A 20887-nucleotide genomic window follows, 5' to 3' on the forward strand; every position below is an offset into this window, starting at 1 on the left:
GATGCAACACTCTTGAGCACGTAGCAGGTGATCCTTGAATACCAACCAGCAGTCTTGGGCCCCCCTGCCCTCTAGGACTGTATCCCATGAAACCTTACTAAGGAGGTTCCTGAAGAGGCCAAAGTCTGCTTTCTTGAAGTCCAGGGCAGTGAGCTTGCTGCACGCTCTTCTCACCGTCCTGAGGATCTCAAACTCAACCATCTCGTGATCACTAGAGCCAAGGCTGCCCTGGAGCGTTACATTTCCAACCAGTCCCTCCCTGTTGGTGAGCACAAGGTCCAGCATGGCACCTCTCCTCGTCGGCTCCTCTACTGCTTGAAAGAGGAAGTTGTCTTCCACACAATCGAGGAACCTCCTGGATTGCTTGTGCCGGGCCGTACCGTCCCTCCAACAGATGTCAGGATGGTTGAAGTCCCCCATGAGGACCAGGGCCTGCGAGCGTGAGGCTGCTCCTATCTGTCTGTAGAGCGCTTCATCCACAGAGTCCTCTTGATCAGGCGGCCTGTAACAGATCCCCACCGTAATGTCCCCTGTTGCTGTTTTCCCTTTGATCCTGACCCACAAACACTCTGTTACCTCATCACCCGTCCCCAGACAGAGTTCCATACTCTCTAGCCTATCACTGACATAGATAGCAACACCCCCTCCCCGTCTGCCTGGCCTGTCTTTTCTAAACAGCCTGTAACCTTCCATTCCAACATTCCAGTCATAGGAGCCATCCCACCATGTTTCTGTGATACCAATGACATCATATTCCCGTAGCCTTGCACACATCTCTAATTCCTCTTGCTTGTTCCCCATACTACGGGCGTTTGTATAGAGGCACCTTAGCCGAGCTCCAAATGAAGCCGACTCAATGGCTGGGGCAGCTGGAACATCTCTACATCGCTCCAAGCACTTATTACAGGTGCTGGCAACTGACCGGGAATGTTGGGATGGATCAATGCTCCCCTCCCCCAACACATCTAGTTTAAAGCTTTCCTGACCAGCCTGGCAAGCCTCCTACCAAAACAGCTCTTCCCCTTCTTTGTCAGACCAGCTCCACCAGCCTCCAGTAGATCTGGCCTCCCAAATGGAGCCCCATGTTCTAAATAGCCAAACCCCTGACTATGGCACCAGCTTTCTAACCATTTATTAACCTGCCAGACACGCCTAGCTTTTTTAAGGTCCTCCCCTTTGCCCTGGAGAATCGATGAAAAAACTATCTGAGCTCCAGAGCCCCTAACCACCTCTCCCAGGGCTCTGTAGTCCTTCTTAATGTCCTCCAGGCAACTGCTGTCTATATCTCTAGCACCCACATGGACCACTACAAGGGGGTAATAGTCAGCAGGACTTACTAGAGCAGGCAGCCTCTCAGCAACATCCCTGATCCGAGCCCCCGGCAGGCAACACACCTCCCTCGAGACTGGATCAGGCCGGCAGATGGGTGCCCTCTGTGCCTTTCAAAGTAGAGTCCCCTACTACTATGACCCTCCGCTTCTTCCTGGAGGCACCAGTAGCGATCCTCTTTACTGGTGCATCAGCAGGGTGCTCATTAGGTGTGGTGGGTGCTTTCTCATTAGCCTCCTGCAGAACCGCGAAGCGGTTCTGGGTGGGGACATCAGATTTAGGAGGAAGCCCCTTGTCGTTAATTGTCCTCTTCCTCCTTTTTTTGTTCGTTTTTCTCGTGACTAATTCCCAGCTTCCTGGGTTGCTGCCCTCCTTCTTTCCTATACGAGCAATGCTGGACGTTTGCAGCCCCTGCGCAGTTTGAGCCTGGAGCAAGCAGCCCAGCTTCCTCTCAGCTTCCCTGGCATCTTTTAGCTCTCCAACAGCCTCCCGCAGCTCAGCCACCTGCTGCAGGAGGACCTCCACCAGAGCGCACCGAGTGCAGCCCTGTCCATCGTGCACCCCCGCCTCACGAGACCAGTCGAGGCACTTTCTACACTCCGAGGTCTGCGCCGCAGCCTCCCCTCTCATCGGCTCTGTCTGGGTGCCTACGCTGGCCACCGCCGGGGCAGAGCTCCCACAGCGGGCCCTGCTCCTAAGGCGAGTGCTCACCATCCCGCTCGCTGCCCGCTCGCCCTGCCTGCGCGAACTGCCGTGCCACGCCCTGACTGCCCGCCCTGTTCGCCGCGCTCCTGGTCGCTCGCGCTCCCTGGGATGGGTTTTACCCACTGAGGGCTGGTGCCGTCACTCCTGGCGCCGCCCCCTGTGAGTCAGCTGCTCGCGTCAGCTGAGCTGCCGGCTCCTGGGCAAGTCCTGTCGAGGACTTGAGGCTCCCTCGGTCTCTCTTGCCGCTCCGAACTGAGGCTCCGGGACGCTGTGCTTCCCCCCGCTCCGGTGTTAAAGGCGTCCTCTCTGGAGATACTCACCTCGGCAATTCATACTCACCTCGGCAATTCAAGAGAATCAGAAGAATGTAAACCCCATGGGTTGAGATAAGAACAGTCCAATAACTAAATTATAATACAATACTACTGCTACTACTACTAATAATAAGGGAAATAACAAGGGGAAAGACTATAAAAACGAAAGGGGGGAAAAAACCCCAATAAACGCAAGTGATGCACAAGGTGCTCACCACCTGCCGGCCAATACCCAGCCTGACCCGAGCAGCGATCTGGGCCTTCTGGGTGACTGCCCCCCAGTTTATATACTGGGCATGACATGCTGTGGTATGGAATACCCCTTTGGCTAGTTTAGGTCAGGTGTCCTGTCTCTGCTTCCTTCCAGCTTCCCGTGCCCCTCCTCACTGGCAGAGCATGAGAGACTGAAAAGTCCTTGATCGGGGTAAGCATTACTTAGCAACAACTACAACATCGGTGTGTTATCAGCATTGTTCTCAGACTAAAGCCAAAACACAGCACTGCACCAGCTACTAGGAAGGAGAAAAATAACTATTACAGCTGATCTCAGGACAGTATGTGAATATGCAGTGGGATTACATTTAAAGTTAGGAGGTTTGATATTGCAATCTGCTCAGCTTGTGCACCCATGCCACATTTCAGTGAGGATGTGGAGAAATTCCCACGTACAGATGGTGCATGAGAGATTCCTCCCAGCAACTTTTTCTTATTATTAGCAGTGATTTTACGAAATGGTCAGTGGTTTTCATGCAGTGGTAATAGGAATAGATGATTGCTTGAATAGATGATGGAAAAAAAAATCCCTGTGTTTGGTAGCAGCATGGAAGGCTTTTGTAGATGCTTGCTGCTGCCTTGGATCAGGACCCATGAGGAACCAGGGGCAGGTTCTAGAGTCCTAGCTCGGGTTTGCCCCCCAAGCTGGGATGCTGAGGCTAGAACTGCTGGTCCCATGAGGCTGAAGGGTCATTGGCCTCCCTGTCTGTGCAGACAGGGATGTGTGCCTTCCATCAACTGTCTGGAATATGTGATGGCTCAGGAATGGTTAATAGGTTTTTATGGATTTATTTAATTCACTAGAAAATATATTCACCATGTGCAGTGTGTGGATAATTTCTGTTCCTTTTCAATCACCTGAAAAGACAAATGAAAATAAACCGTGTGCTCATCCACAGAGGACTAAAAAAAAAAATAAAAAAAAAAATCCGTTTTCTGTATAATAAAGAAAAGTAAAAGAATTCCTAAAACTTGGTGAGGCTGTGAGGTCAGTCACAATGTGGTTGTTCCACTGCTGTGGCTCCTGTTATGCCATGGGCTTCCAAAACCCTCAACTTCTTGGTGATGTCTCTTCTGCCTGTTTATCGTGTCCTGTCCCCGTCCCCCCCCTCTAGCGTCCCCCCCCTCTAGCATCCCCCCCAACAGCCGCAGGTAATAAGTTAGTGCTTCTGCTTCTAATGTTCTCTTGGTGATCATGGGGTGGGAGGATGTGCATCTGTGTTTTAATTAGGATGGTAATGAATTAACTCCAACTGAGGTGTCGGGAACCTCACCTGGTGCCTCTGCTGTGGTCTCCAGGTCCCCCTGCATCTTCGTTTTTTTCTGTGAAGAAGTAGCAAAGTTTCTTTTACTACCTAGGGTATGTCTTACCTGAGGATCAATAGAGTTTGTTGCTTTAAGTTTTTGAGACAAATGTTTATACAGCTAATTATTTTTAAAATGAAAGATACAGGGGGTAGAATTGCCTGAACGAAGATTGCTTTGAATTTTTAGGGAGACTCGGAGCAAGAACAACAGGAATGTCTATGGCTAAGGTTGCTGGGCTATTCTTTGGTTGGTCATTTATTTTCATTTTGGCAGAGAAAGTGAAGTTCGGTACCAAGTATCAGCAGCGTGGGTCCCTGGTAGATGTGTTGGTGCTAACGGGAGTGGGTGCCTGGCGAGAGGGGGCCGTGTTTGCTGTGGAAGGCAGAGTCAACAAGACAATAAACAAAATATACTTTATAGAGCATCATCTATTTTACCTTACTCATTTGCAAATGAACATAAATGAGTTCATGTGAAACAAGAAAAATAACCAAGATGCAATAGGAAATAACTTAGAATTTCTTTATAATTATATCCCTAACTTGAACCTATTAGTTACACTATGTGTTGTTTAATTGCTTTCATTGTCAGAATTTCTTCAGACTTTTAAAAAGAGAGTAGCATTTAATTTAAACATTGTAAAGTTTATATGTAGAAATGCATGTTAAATCATAATGGGGTGATTTTTGGTAAGTGGGAAATTGTTTTGAAGGATTAAGCACTCTCTGCTTTAGAGCTCTAGATACTTAGATACTTAGAGACTTCAGCCCTGGGGTAGAAGCTGAGATATACATAAAATCCTGAAAAAAGGAAAATCATAGAATCATAGAAACATAGAATCATAGAATGGTTACGGTTGGAAAGGATGCCAGGGATGGAGTATTCACAACTTCCTTAGGCAACCCATTCCAGTGCCTCACCACCCTCACTGTAAAGAACTTCATCCTTATATCTAATCTAAACTTCCCCTGTTTAAGTTTGAAGCCATTACCCCTTGCCCTATCACTACAGTCCCTAAGGAAGAGTCCCTCCCCAGCATCCTTGTAGGCCCCCTTCAGATACTGGAAGGCTGCTATGAGGTCTCCATGCAGCCTTCTCTTCTCCAGGCTGAACAGCCCCAACTTTCTCAGCCTGTCTTCATACAGGAGGTGCTCCAGCCCCTGTATTATCCTCATGGTCCTCTGGACTTGTTCCAACAGCTCCATGTCCTTCTTATGTTGAGGACCCCAGAACTGTACACAATACTGCAAGTGAGGTCTCACGAGAGCAGAGTAGAGGGGCAGGATCACCTCCTTTGACCTGCTGGTCATTCTTCTTTTGATGCAGCCCAGGATACGGTTGGTTTCTGGGCTGCGAGCGCACACTGCCGGCTCATGTTCAGCTTCTCATCAACCAACACCCCCAAGTCCTTCTCTGCAGGGCTGCTCTGAATCTCTTCTCTGCCCAACCTGTAGATGTGCCTGGGATTGCCCTGACCCAGGTGTAGGACCTTGCACTTGGCTTGGTTGAACTTCATGAGGTTGGCACAAGCGTGTCAAGGTCCCTCTGGATGGCATCCCTTCCCTCCAGCATATCAACCGAACCACACAGCTTGGTGTCGTTGGCAAACTTGCTGAGGGCACACTCCATCCCACTGTCCATGTTGCTGACAAATATGGTGAACAAGATCGGTCTCAACACCGACCCCTGGGGGACACTACTCATTACTCGTCTCCAACTGGACATTGAGCCATTGACCACAACTCTTTGCATGCAGCCATCCAGCCAATTCTTTATCCACTGAGTGGTCCATCTATCAAATTGATGTCTCTCCAGTTTACAGACAAGGATGTTGTGCAGGACAGTGTCACACGCTTTGCACAAGTCCAGGTAGATGACGTCAACTGCTTTGCCCCTATCCATCAGTTCCGTAGCCCCATCATAGACGGCCACCAAAGTGGTCAGGCAGGATTTCCCCTTAGTGAAGCCATGTTGGCTGTCACCAACCACCTCATTGTTTTTCATGTGCCTTAGCATGCTTTCCAGGAGAATCTGCTCCAAGATTTTGCCAGGCACAGAGGTGGGACTGACTGGTCTGTAGTTCCCTGGGTCTTCCATTTTCCCCTTCTTGAAAAAAGGAGGTTATATTTCCCTTCTTCCAGTCATCGGGAACTTCACCTGACTGCCATGATTTTTCAAATATGATGGACGGTGGCTTAGCAGCTTCATTCGCCAGCTCCTTCAGGACCCACAGATGGATTTCATCAGGTCCCATGGACTTGTGCACATTCCGGTTCTTAAGATGGTCTCGAACCTGGTCCTCTCCTACAGTGGGCCTAAGGTTTTCATTCTCACAGTCCCTGCATCTGCCTTCCAAGACTTGGGCGGTATAGTCAGAGCACTTGCCAGTGAAGACAGAGGCAAAGAAGTCATTAAGAACTTCAGCCTTCTCCAAATCCAGGGTAGCCAGTTCTCCCGATAGCTTCCGGAGAAGGCCCACGTTGCCCCTAGTCTGTCTTTTATTTGCTACGTACTTATAGAATCCTTTCCTGTTATCTTTCACATCCCTTGCCAGATTTAATTCTAACTGGGCCTTAGCTTTCCTGACCTGGTCCCTAGCTTCCCGGAAAACGTTCCTGTATTCTTCCCAGGCTGCCTGTCCTCGCTTCCACCTTCTATAAGCTTCTTTTTTCCCTCTAAGTTTCCTCAGCAGCTCCTTATCCATCCATGGAGGTCTCCTGGCCCTCCTGCCATGTTTCCTTCTATTCAGGACGCAACGATCCTGAGCTTGTAGCAGGCGATCCTTGAATATCAACCAGCAGTCTTGGGACCCCTGCCCTCTAGGGCTTTATCCCATGGAACCTTACTAAGCAGGTTCCTGAAGAGGCCAAAGTCTGCTCTCTTGAAGTCCAGGGCAGTGAGCTTGCTGCATGCTCTTCTCACTGTCCTGAGGATCTCGAACTCGACCATCTCGTGATCACTACAGCTAATGCTTCCCTGGAGCATCATGTTTCCAACCAGTCCCTCCCTGTTGGTGAGCACGAGGTCAAGCATGGCACCTCTCCTTGTCGGCTCCTCTATTACTTGAAAGAGGAAGTTGTCTTCCATACAATCAAGGAACCTCCTGGATTGCTTCTGCCGGGCCCTACCGTCCCTCCAACAGATGTCAGGATGGTTGAAGTCCCCCATGAGGACAAGGGCCTGCGAGCGTGAGGCTGCTCCTATCTGTCTGTAGAGCGCTTCGTCCACAGAGTCCTCCCGATCAGGCAGCCTGTAGCAGGTCCCCACAGTAATGTCCTCCATCGCTGTTCTCCCTTTGACCCTGACCCACAAACTCTCTGTTGACTGATCACCTCTCCCCAGCCAGAGTTCCATACTTTCCAGCCTATCACTGACATAAATAGCAACTCCCCCTCCCCGTCTGCCTGGCCTGTCTTGTCTAAAGAGCCTATAACCTTCCATTCCAACACTCCAGTCATATCAGCCATCCCACCATGTTTCTGTGATGCCAATGATATCATATCCCTGTAGCTGTGCACACATCTCTAATTCCTCTTGTTTATTCCCCATACTATGGGTGTTTGTATAGAGGCATCTGAGCCGAGTTCCAAATGAAGCCGACTCATTGACTGGAGCAGCTGAAATATCTCTGCATCGCTCCAAGCATTTATTGCAGGTGCTGGCAACTGACTGGGAGTGTTGGGATGGATCGATGTCCCCCTCCCCCAACACATCTAGTTTAAAGCTGCCTTGACCAGCCTGGCAAGTCTCCTACCAAGGCAGCTCTTCCCCTTCTTTGGCAGACCAGCTCCACCAGCCTCCAGTAGACCTGGCCTCCCAAATTGAGTCCCGTATTCTAAATAACCAAACCCCTGACTATGGCACCACCGTTCTAACCATTTATTAACCTGCCAAATCTGCCTAGCCTTTTCAAGGATCATCCCCTGTAACCTGGAGGATCGATGAAAACACTATCTGAGCTCCGGAGCCCCTAACCACCTCTCCCAGGGCTCTGTAGTCCTTCTTCATGTTCTCCAGGCTACTGCTACCTATATTGCTAGCACCCACATGGACCACTAGAAGTGGGTAATAGTCAGCGGGACTTACTAGACCAGGCAGCCTCTCAGCAACATCCCTGATCCGAGCCCCTGGCAGGGAACCCACCTCCCTCAAGACTGGGTCAGGCCGACAGATGGGTGCCTCTGTGCCTTTCAAAGTAGAGGTATTTATTTCCAAAAATGTAGGAATTAAATATAGGAATTTATTTACAGATTACCATTTGCACATATATAGAGATAGGGAGGGATGGAAAATTTATACAAGGGTTTGTACAGACACAGCTTCTAAGAATTTATTTTTTTCTTATATTATTTCAAAACTTGATTTTGTTCGAAATTGTAACAAAACCCTGAAACCAGAAGAAAATGCTTTAAAAATTATGCATCCATCAAATTTTGTTTAGATTTTTCACTTTTTGAAATTTAGTATTAATATACAGTAGAAGCGCTAGGAAAAAAAAATAAAAATACAAGCTATAAATATTTTGTTCCAAAAATGACAAACAGCAAATGAGGAATAAGGTAAGTTCTGTGTTACTAAAACAGTGTTTCCAAACTATGTTTTACAAATGAATCTTGGGTGAACTCTTCAGAATTTGCAAAGCATTTAAATTTCCATTGGTCCACAGCCCTCTGTGGGCAAGTTGAATGTGCTCTGTTTCTAACTTACATGAATGAGCTTGAAGCTGATTTAGAAAAGATGTGAAGTGTTTTCAAGAGTTCGAAGAGCGCTCTTTGGGAGCAGTCCTGGGGATACTGTGGACGCTGGGGCTGTGTCACTGTGTGTTCCCCTGCGAGGCGGCTGCTCTGGTCCCCGGGGTGCAGCTGAGCCCACCACACTCATCCTCTGCACTGTAGAGCTGGGGCTGGAGCAGCGACCAGCTGGGGTCCTGCCTGCCCAACCTTCTCTGATACCCCAGAGCACATTCAGTAGTGTGATATGGGCTGAATGTGTACAAGCTTTTGCTTTTTTTGTGTGCTGTTCCCCTTAATTTGGTGAATACTGCTCCATTTCCAATGGCTTTCTCATCATGGACACCAAATTTTCACAGCAAGGAGCTTAAGAGGTGTGCGATGGCTCCACCTCTGCTCTTGTAGTTGATGTATGGCTGCCTGCCTTGGGATTAAAACACATGTATCGTTATAAAATGCAGTCTGTGCCTATGCCATGATTTGTTTTATTTTGTAAATAAGATACCAGTCCAGTGATTCATAAAATTGTAAGCACTCCTGAGGCCCTTTCTTGGAGGGTGCTGTGTGAGGGGGCTCTGCAGAGCCCAGAGAGGCTTCAGAGACCCAAACCGCTGGGGACTCTGCCACTGGTGGGTGCCCTGATGCCAGTGTGTGTCAGTGGAAACTATTGTGCATTAAGTGATTTAATGATGCAAGGGAGGGATTTAGCATCAAAGTCATTGTCTAGCTTGGAATAATCTTGGCCATCATCTCCAGACAAAAGGGCAGCAGCCTGGACAGCTGGGCTGGGCACTGCTGTGAAGTCATCTGGGTTCTACCTCCATGGGATTCTGTTAAATCCCAAGGTGGATGTGTTGGCCAGAGCACGGGGATGAGTGGCAGCCACGTGGGCTGGGCAGGTTGGCTTGGCTGCCATGCTGGGAATCTGGGGTTGGTGAGAAGACAAGAGATACAGAATTATCGTTTAATCAGGTGTGTGATTTTGATGTGAAAGAAGCTTCTGTACTACATAGTTTGAGAGATACAAGAATGAATCAAGATTTCTTTTATGCTGGTTAACAGGATCTCCTGCACTGATGTCTGAGAGTTTTACATGTGTTTAGCAAGGAACTGGCATGCGTGAAAATGTTTGGACTTGCTGGGAGATGTTCAGAACTAAATGAACAGCATTTCCTATCGCTTCATGGAGTATAAAGGACCTGGAGGTCAACAATCACTGCAGATCACTTTTTGCTTTTTTGTCTGAAGAAATTATTTTCCAGTCTTTCTTTTGGTCATGTTTATTACATAATTGCAAAAGACAAATGACTGCTTCATAGGTCTGCATGAAAGCAATTTCTCTGTATCAGATAGCTTAGACTTGGAGATTATATATAGATGTGAAGAATGATGAATAGGATGCGCAAGATGTAAAATGGTCGATAAAGTTAGTGGAGGACTTGCTGACATTGCTGGGCGTAACTTGAATCTCTCTCCTTTATCCTGTTAATATTTTGTTAAATGAAAATTTGGCTTCACAGGTATTAAGAACTGGGACTACTGCTGCCTCACTGTTTTAATTTCATGTAATGTAGGCTTCTTTATATTTGTGCAATCGCAAGTGTTGGAATCATCCACTCAATTTTGGCCTGATGTGTTCCCTCGTGTGGCAAGGCCCACTTGTGCTCTCCTCTGCTGAAAACCCTTTCTTACCTCTTGGATGTGCTTAGAGCTATGACACTTTTATATCTTCCTTTACTGTTCTCATTCTCTCTGGTGGGAAATACTTTTCAGGAGGGAATATTCATGACACACAAATACTTTTACGTTCCAGGGCCAAAAGATATGGAGATGATTATTTAATCATATAATAACAGCACTAGAGATACTCAGAAGCTACACTAAATAAAAAGATTAGTAGTATCAATCACAACAATATCCATAAATATCACACGTTTGCCACCAAAGCGAATTTTATATTAACCTATCAGCAAAACCCAAACAAGCAATCTTTAAATGGTAGGTTTAAAATGTGTGTAAAATGCAGTATATATAATTTTACAAATTATAAAAAAGTAAGCCTTTAGATTTGGCTGGGATTTAGGACAAGTGTCCAGCACATACAATGCTTTTTGGTTTTTGAAAGAATTCAAACACAGTCTGAATGCTCTGTGCAAAGTAAGCTGTTGTGTATTACCAACATACTTGGCGTGACATTGTGTTACACAGCTAGCTTCCACTCACAGAGATTTTTCTTAGACAAAATTGCATAGAAAAGTCTCTGAAAAGGAGTTCCTGTGTTCTGACACTGTAAAAATAGAATCATAGAATCATAGAATCATAGAATAGTAAGGGTTGGAAAGGACCTTAAGATCATCTAGTTCCAACCCCCCTGCCATGGGCAGGGACACCTTGCCCTAAACCACGTGGTCCATGGCTCTGTCCAACCTGGCCTTGTAACACCACCAGGGATGGAGCATCCACAACCTCCCTGGGCAACCCAGTGCTTCACCACCCTCACTGTAAAGAACTTCTTCCTTATAGCTAATCTAAACTTCCCCTGTTTAAGTTTAAAGCCATTACCCCTTGTCCTACCATTACAGTCCCTAAGGAAGAGTCCTTCCCCAGCATCCTTATAGACCCCCTTCAGATACTGGAAGGCTGCTATGAGGTCTCCACGCAGCCTTCTCTTCTCCAGGCTGAACAGCCCCAACTCTCTCAACCTGTCTTCATACAGGAGGTGCTCCAGCCCTCTTATCATCCTCGTGGCCCTCCTCTGGACTCGCTCCAACAGCTCCATGTCCTTTTTATGTTGAGGACCCCAGAACTGTACACAATACTCCAAGTGAGGTCTCACGAGGGCAGAGTAGAGGGGCAGGATCACCTCCTTTGACCTGCTGGTCATGCTTCTTTTGATGCAGCCCAGGATACGGTTGGCTTTCTGGGCTGCAGGCGCACGCTGCTGGCTCATGTTAAGCTTCTTGTCAACCAACACCCCCAAGTCCTTCTCTGCAGGGCTGCTCTGAATCTCTTCTCTGCCCAACCTGTAGCAGTGCCTGGGATTGCCCCTACCCAGGTGTAGGACCTTACACTTGGCTTGGTTAAACTTCATAAGGTTGGCATTGGCCCACCTCACAAGCGTGTCAAGGTCCCTCTGGATGGCATCCCTTCCCTCCAGCGTATCAACCGAACCACACAGCTTGGTGTCGTCGGTGTCCAGCCAACATGCTGAAACTCTGAGATCAAGCACAACAAGTCTGAGAGCCAAATAATCACCATTCTGATGAGTAGTAACAATGAATGCTTATCACAAATATGATTAGACACACTCTGGTCAGATCTGTCGTTATCTCAACCTTTCGTGCCCCACGTTGGGCGCCAAAAAGAACTGTCGTGGTTTGAGCCCAGCCGGTAACTCAGAACCACACAGCCACTCGCTCACTCCCCCTTCTTCCTCCCCCCACTCCCGGAGGGATGGGGAGGAGAATCGGAAGAATGTAACTCCCACGGGTTGAGATAAGAGCAGTCCCGCAACTAAGGTATAATACAAAACCACTCCTGCTACCACCAATGATAATAATGATTAGTGAAAAAACAAGGGGAGAGGATACAATTGCTCACCACCCGCCGACCGATACCGAGCCCGACCCGAGCAGTGATCTGGCCTTCCGGGTAACTCCCCCCGGTTTATATACTGGGCATGACGTGCTGTGGTATGGAATACCCCTTTGGCTAGTTTGGGTCAGGTGTCCTGTCTCTGCTTCCTCCCGGCTTCCCCTCCTCCCTGGCAAAGCATGAGACTGAGAAAGTCCTTGGTTGGAATAAACATTACTTAGCAACAACTAAAACCATCAGTGTTATCAGCGTTGTTCCCAGGCTGAAAGTTAAAAAACACAGCACTGCACCAGCTACTAAGAAGGAGAAAAATGACTGCTATAGCTGAACCCAGGACAGTATCCACCCCTTATTCCATACCATTCACGTCATGCTCAGATCCCACATCTCTCAACACACCATCGCCCCTGTCCCATATATACACATATATATACACCCACACCCACACACAGAGAAAGATATCATTCCCTAGTCCATGGACCAATCCCTGTAAAATTGCTGAACTCATCCAGTCCATGATGTCAGGCTCCATCTCTAGTAATAGTCTTTCAGGGCAGGAGGGACGGTATGTACTGTTGGGTTGTTGCCTGCTGATGATACCGCCAAACTCATCTGGTCACTGCTGAGCTCGTCTGGTTTCCTCAAAATTCATTCTTTGTTGAGGTGATGATCGGAGGGAAATCAGGGTCAGTTGCCGGTGACCTGAAGATATCTAGCTGGTGGGCTATAAAAGTGTTATAGAGCAGGCAACAGCGTACAATTGAGTTCATTGGCTGTTTTCCCCCAAAATCAAATCCCCTTGAGGTACACATCGGACTTCCCCATCTTCCCGCATTACCCACCAAGTATATCCAGGTCCCTGAGCAAAAGCAACCCCACGAGTGGGTTTGCCTTTACCTGAAGCAGGAATAACCCAGACTGTCTTCCCCAACAAATTCTTTATGTGCACCACAGGAACATTATCCCCCTCTACAGTACGTGAAAGTTCTGATTGGGCTGGGCCAGCCCTGTTGGCAGATCCCCTACTGTTGACCAACCAGGTGGCTTTTGGTAAATGTGTATCCCAGTGTTTGAAAGTCCCACCACCCATTGCTCTCAGTGTAGTTTTTAACAGCCCATTGTACCGTTCGATTTTCCCAGAGGCTGGTGCATGACAGGGGATGTGATATACCCACTCAATGCCATGCTCTTTGGCCCAAGTGTCTATAAGGTTGTTCCGGAAATGAGTCCCATTGTCTGACTCAATTCTCTCTGGGGTGCCGTGTTGCCACAAGACTTGTTTCTCAAGGCCCAGGATAGTGTTCCGGGCAGTGGCATGGGACACAGCGTATGTTTCCAGCCATCCGGTGGTTGCTTCCACCATGGTAAGCACATAGCGCTTGCCTTGGCGGGTTGGTGGGAGTGTGATATAGTCAATCTGCCAGGCCTCCCCATACTTGTACTTCAGCCATCGTCCTCCATACCAGAGAGGCTTTAACCGCTTGGCTTGCTTAATTGCAGCACATGTTTCACATTCGTGAATAACCTGGGCAATAGTGTCCATCGTTAAGTCCACCCCTCGATCACGAGCCCATCTCTATGTTGCATCTCTGCCTTGATGGCCTGAGATGTCATGGGCCCACTGGGCTAAAAATAATTCACCCTTATGTTGCCAATCCAAGTCCATCTGAGCCACTTTAATCTTAGCAGCTTTATCCACTTGCTGGTTATTCTGGTGTTCCTCAGTGGCCCGACTCTTGGATACATGAGCATCTACGTGGCATACATTCACCACCAGGTTCTGCACCCGAGCAGCGATATCTTGCCACAATGCAGCAGCCCAGATGGGTTTACTTCTGCGTTGCCAGTTGCTCTGCTTCCATTGCTGCAACCACCCCCACAGGGCATTTGCCACCATCCATGAGTCAGTATAGAGATAAAGTACTGGCCATTTTTCTCGTTCAGCAATGTCCAAGGCCAGCTGGATGGCTTTCACCTCTGTAAACTGACTCTATTCACCCTCTCCTTCAGCAGTTTCTGCAACTTGTCCCAGGGGACTCCACACAGCTGCCTTCCATCTCCAATGCTTTCCCACAATACAGCAGGACCCATCAGTAAACAAGGCATATTGCTTTGCACTCTCTGACAGTTCATTATATGGTGGGGCCTCTTCAGCACGCGTCACCTCCTCTTCTGGTGACATCCCAAAATCTTTGCCCTCTGGCCAGTCCATGATGACTTCTAGAATTCCTGGACGACTGGGATTTCCTATTCGAGCTCGTTGTGTAATTAGTGCGACCCACTTCCTCCATGTAGCATCAGTTGCATGATGTGTAGAGGAGACCCTGCCTTTGAACATCCAGCCCAGCACAGGCAACCGGGGTGCCAGGAGGAGCTGTGCTTCAGTTCCGATCACTTCTGAGGCAGCTCGAACCCCTTCATAGGCTGCCAGTATCTCTTTTTCAGTGGGAGTATAGCTGGCCTCGGATCCTTTATATCCCCGACTCCAAAAGCCAAGGGGTCGACCTCGAGTCTCCCCTGGAGCTTTCTGCCAGAGGCTCCAGGTAGGACCATTCTCCCCGGCTGCAGTATAGAGCACATTTTTCACATCTGGCCCGGCCCGGACTGGTCCAAGGGCTACTGCATGAACTATTTCTCGTTTAATTTGTTCAAAGGCTTGTTGTTGCTCAGGGCCCCATTTGAAATCATTCTTCTTCTGGGTCACGTGATAGAGAGGGCTTACAATCAGACTGTAATTTGGGGTGTGCATTCTCCAGAACCCCACAACACCTAAGAAAGCTTGTGTTTCTTTCTTGTTAGTTGGTGGAGACATTGCTGTTATCTTGTTGATCACGTCTGTGAGGATCTGGCGACATCCATCTTGCCATTTTATTCCCAAAAATTGAATCTCCTGTGCAGGTCCCTTGACCTTATTCCGTTTTATGGCAAAACCGGCCTTCAGCAGGATTTGGATTATTTTCCTCCCTTTCTCAAAACCTTCTTCCGCTGTATCACCCCACACAATGATGTCATCAATGTATTGCAGGTGTTCTGGAGCTTGCCCCTGTTCCAGTGCAGTCTGGATCAATCCATGGCAGATGGTAGGACTCTGTTTCCACCCCTGGGGCAGTCAGTTCCAAGTGTACTATGCGCCCCTCCAAGTGAAAGCAAACTGTGGCCTGCATTCTGCTGCCAAAGGGATTGAGAAAAATGCATTGGCCATGTCATTTGTGGCATACCACTTGGCTGCCTTTGACTCCAGTTCATATTGAAGTTCTAACATGTCCGGTACGGCAGCACTCAATGGTGGTGTGACTTCATTCAGGCCACGATAGTCTACTGTTAATCTCCACTCTCCATTAGACTTTTGCACTGGCCATATGGGGCTATTAAAGGGTGAGCGGGTCCTGCTGATCACTCCTTGGCTCTCCAGTCTGCGGATCAGCTTATGGATGGGAATCAGGGAATCTCGGTTGGTGCGATATTGCCGCCGGTGCACTGTTGTGGTCGCAATTGGCACTTGTTGTTCTTCGACCTTCAGCAACCCCACAACAGAAGGATCCTCTGAGAGACCAGGCAAGGTGGACAGCTGCTTAATTTCCTCTGTCTCCAAGGCAGCGATACCAAAAGCCCATCCATACCCTTTTGGGTCTTTGAAGTCCCCTCTCCTGAGATAGTCTATGCCAACGATGCATGGAGCCCCTGGACCAGTTACAACAGGGTGCTTTTGCCACTTCCTCCCAGTCAGGCTGATTTCAGCTTCCAGCATAGTTAACACTTGGGATCCTCCTGTCACTCCAGAAATATAAATGGGTTTCACCCCTTGATGCCTTGATGGCATCAGAGTACACTGTGCACCGGCATCTACTAGAGCCTTATACTTCTGTGGGACTGATGTGCCAGGCCATCTGATCCACACAGTCCAGTAAACCCGATTATCCCTCTCCTCCACCTGGCTGGAGGCAGGGCCCCTCTAATCGTGATCATAAAATTCTCCACTTCTGTCTTGTAGAAAGGGATTAGTATTCCTTATCACAGGAGCTGGAGTAAAATCAGCTCTTTCACTCCATCTGGGAAACTGCTCACCAGAGACTGGAGCAGCAGCTTTCCTGGGAGGATCATCCTTGACCATTGTTCTCCTCTTCAGTTCACGCACCCGTTGCTCCAGAGCTGAAGTAGGTTTTCCATCCCACTTTCTCATGTCTTCTCTGTGATCCCGCAGGTAAAACCATAGGGTGGCCCGTGGCGTGTACCTCCTATATTTTCTTTCTGGAGCAGTAGGGCGCCTTCTGTTAATAGCTGAGACATGGGTTGGTATGCGTGGGGAGCTGGATAGATGGGATAAATCGTCTCTCACTTGTTTGAACTCCTGGGACAGTTTTTCCACAGCTGAAATGATGGAAGGGGTGAGATTGTCTTCGAACTCTCGGAGTTGACGAATCAGGCAATCCACTGTTGGTGATATTCCGTCATTCCAGGTCATTGATGCCAATGTGTGGGCATATGATGATAGCGCACTCCGTGTAAGTTTCCGCCACATGGGTCGTGTACATTCGACTTCATCTGGATCTATGGATGTGTTCCTGGCATCATTCCTGTGATAGATCATCTCTATAATGGCTGATTCCCTCAGGGACTGGATGCCTTTCTCTATCGTGGTCCTGTTGGCTGAGCGACTCATAATATCGTCTTTGTAGGGAAACCTTTCCTTCACAGCTGCCAGGAGCCGCCTCCAAAGACTGAGGGCTCGCTTCTCTCTTGCAATCGCTTTGTCAATTCCTCCTTCCTTAGCAAGTGATCTCAGCTGCTTGGCTTCCCTACCTTCTAGTTCGTGACCGTCGGCCCCATTGTCCCAGCATCGGAGCAACCAGGTGACAATGTGCTCCCCTGGATGACGGGTGAAATCTTTTCGCATTTTCTGCAGCTCGGTTGAGGTCCGGGGTCGAGAAGTGACCTCTTCTTCTTCTTCCTCTTCCTCTGACCCACGTAGTAGTAACTCTTGTTCAGATGCTGTTGCATGTAGTAATGGCATTGGGTCTTCATCTTTCTTCATTGCAGGGGTTGCTCTTTGTGCCTCTCCTTTGCTTTTGCTTACAGGGGCAACAGACATTGTCGCAAACTGGCCATTTGGTTTAGCTGCAGTGTTTGTCACTGTGGTTGGAGTGGCTGCAGTGTCTGCCACTAGGATTGGAGTGGTTGCAATGTCTATTGCTGGGGTTGGTGCAGCTGTTGTGCTTGGGAGTTGAGTAACACCAACAGCTGCATTGTCTGTTGCTGTTGGGGTTTGAGTAGCTACTGTGCTTGTCACTGGGGTTGGTGTGGCTGCGGTGCTTGGAGTAGCCACATTGTTGCTGTCGGGGTTTGAGTAGCTGTTGTGCTTGTCACTGGGGTTGGTGTAACTGCTGTATTTGAAGTTGGAGTAGTTCCGTTGTCTGTTGTGGTCAGGGTTTGAGTAGCTGTTGTGCTTGTCACTAGGGTTGATGTAGCTGCTGTACTTGGAGTAGCTGTGTTGTCTGTTGTGGTCAGGGTCTGAGTAGCTGCTGTGCTTGTAGTTGGCATAGCTGCGTTATCTGTTGCTTTGCCATCAGATCCAGAGACATTTTTTTCCCTTTGAATGTGCTGGATAGTGTTGAGCAGGGCTCTGTAGGCATAGGCCAAGCCCCAGCACGTTGCCATGATTTGTCCCTCTCTGGTATAACCAGGACGACAGCACACCTCGTTTAAGCATTTTGCTAGTTTTTCTGGGTGTTGCACTTGTTCAGTGGTGAAGTTCCAAAGCACTGGAGGGGCCCACTGGCCTAGATACTTGCCCATACTATCCCACACACCCTGCCACTCATAACTGTCCAGCCTCAGGGAAAATCTCTTGGTGGTCCTCTTATATCGTCGTCTAATCCTAGACCAGATTCGAACCTGATACTGCTGAACTTTTGAGATTAAACGAAATAGGATGTTCCTAGGATGGGATGGCCATGGGTAAAACACACTCCGTATGTTTGCCAACATGCTGATCCCCAGCACAATCAGCAGGCCGGTCTCAAGGGTACTCAAAGGCCATCTAAAACCTTCAGAACTCTCAACTGCTGTTGCAAATAGGCTGGTGGGTGAACGGGGGGTGAAAGATAATGCTTCCTTCATAAGTTTACCCCCCGAGGAGAAAAAAAAGATATGCAATTGCTAAAATATTTCATTATATACCTCCCAATGTATAGAGGTGATGGCCACGCTGGAAGCACAAACCAGGCCAGTTTCATGATCAATGAGTCTATTGTATTACAAGGCATTACCATGAAGTACAGTGAAACAAGAACCTTAGCCCAGGCCCCCCCAGCCGATAAACGCTAAAACAGCAAATAGTGGCTGTAAGGAAGGTACAACATGCTGAAACTCTGAGATCAAGCGCAACAAGTCTGAGAGCCAAATAATCACCATTCTGATGAGTAGTAACAATGAATGCTTATCACAAATATGATTAGACACACTCTGGTCAGATCTGTCGTTTTCTCAACCTTTCGTGCCCCACGTTGGGCGCCAAAAAGAACTGTCGTGGTTTGAGCCCAGCCGGTAACTCAGAACCACACAGCCACTCGCTCACTCCCCCTTCTTCCTCCCCCCACTCCCGGAGGGATGGGGAGGAGAATCAGAAGAATATAAGTCCCACGGGTTGAGATAAGAGCAGTCCCGCAACTAAGGTATAATACAAAACCACTCCTGCTACCACCAATGATAATAATGATTAGTGAAATAACAAGCGGAGAGGATACAATTGCTCACCACCCGCCGACCGATACCAAGCCCGACCCGAGCAGTGATCTGGCCTTCCGGGTAACTCCCCCCGGTTTATATACTGGGCATGACGTGCTGTGGTATGGAATACCCCTTTGGCTAGTTTGGGTCAGGTGTCCTGTCTCTGCTTCCTCCCGGCTTCCCCTCCTCCCTGGCAAAGCATGAGACTGAGAAAGTCCTTGGTTGGAATAAACATTACTTAGCAACAACTAAAACCATCAGTGTTATCAGCGTTGTTCCCAGGCTGAAAGTTAAAAAACACAGCACTGCACCAGCTACTAAGAAGGAGAAAAATGACTGCTATAGCTGAACCCAGGACACTTGGCAAACTTGCTGAGGGCGCACTCAATCCCACTGTCCATGTCGCCAACAAAGATAGCTTAATATTAGCTCTTCAATAAGACATTATGCCCTCTGCATGACACAAAGCCCAACAAAATAGACAGGAATTATTGCATGAGCCAGATGGGCGATGTGCTTCCCTCTGGTACGTGTCCATATTTAGTATGATTAAAACAGGCAGGGGAAGAATTATAGGTAATTCTTAGGACCCATTTAAAAGCTGAATTCTGTTGAGCCTGCATCTTCTCCACTAGAGAGATATTTATAGTGAAATCATAACTAGGAGGTTCCCCTCTCTTTTGCTGTTCAATGAGAGAATAATTTATGAATGATAATCCTACCCCTGGATAATGTTAAAACTAACATAATGTTCAATTGAGTAACTCTACACTCCTAAACTTTATTAGAGTGTGTAAGAACAGCAGGGTTGGTATAATGAAATGGCACACACAGTCACTTTGGAGGTAGGATGTCTTATTACAAATCCACTACAAGACAATGTTGGGAATCTTCACTGTGGATGGCCCACCCCACCAGGCAGAGATGGGATACATGGATCTGTTCAAGGAAAACATCTCAAACAGGGGTTAACTCATATTTATAAGCAAACATAATCCAGATAGGGAAAAATGTAGGTCATAACATCTACTCAGCCTGTCAAAATTCTTCTTTTTTACAAGTAACCTTTTCTTTTTTCACCCAGAAAATTATGGAATCATTTAGATTGGAAAGGACCTTTAAGATTGAGTCCAACTGTGATGATGCTCAAGCCCAGAGAATTGGGCAGGGCTGCTCTGCACTGGTCCTTGGCTTGTAAGAATGGACTCTTTGCAGCATTGTCAATGTTGGTGTCTCTCAAATATCCCAAAGCACATTTTACAGCCAGGAAGGTCCATGATGGGCAATAACAGTCCACTGAAGTAAGTGGGGTGGTCAGCATGGCTTATTTGGGCATAGAACAACTGTGCTGTTCATTTCTGAGAGGCTGTCAAGAAAAATTTAAGGCTTAAAGCCTTAAATATACTTAAAGTATATTAAATGTAAAGTATATGACCTTTAGCAAGAATTAGTTCAACAATAGCATATTTTACTGTGTCGACTACAGTTGCAGTTATAACAATGAATTTCCCTTTGAGAATGCAAATTGAGTTCCTAATTGTGAGATTTAATCCAGGGTGTGCTGGGCAGTAATAAGAGTTTTGTTCCTGCTAAAGCATTTTAGATTCCTGCTAGAGTCAAATATACTGTTCCAAAGTTGAAAATATTATATACATGGGAAGAAAAAAAAAAAGGAAAAATGACTCTGCTTATTGAAAACAATGATGGCATGGAAAAAAAAAGGCACTAAGCTTTGCTAGACAGGGAAGTTTTAGATACACAGGTCCAGGTTTTCATAGGATTTTCATAAGGTCATCTAGAGGAAGAATGGAAGCACTCCTCAAATGCTGGAATGTTATGGCTGCAGATGCAAATTGGGAAATTGCTTATACGTGTAACTTTGCTTGTGAACATAATCTGTGGGCATGC

This window comes from Strigops habroptila, chromosome W (genome assembly GCF_004027225.2).
Source record: "Strigops habroptila isolate Jane chromosome W, bStrHab1.2.pri, whole genome shotgun sequence".
In the NCBI taxonomy this organism is placed as follows: Eukaryota; Metazoa; Chordata; class Aves; order Psittaciformes; family Psittacidae; genus Strigops; species Strigops habroptila.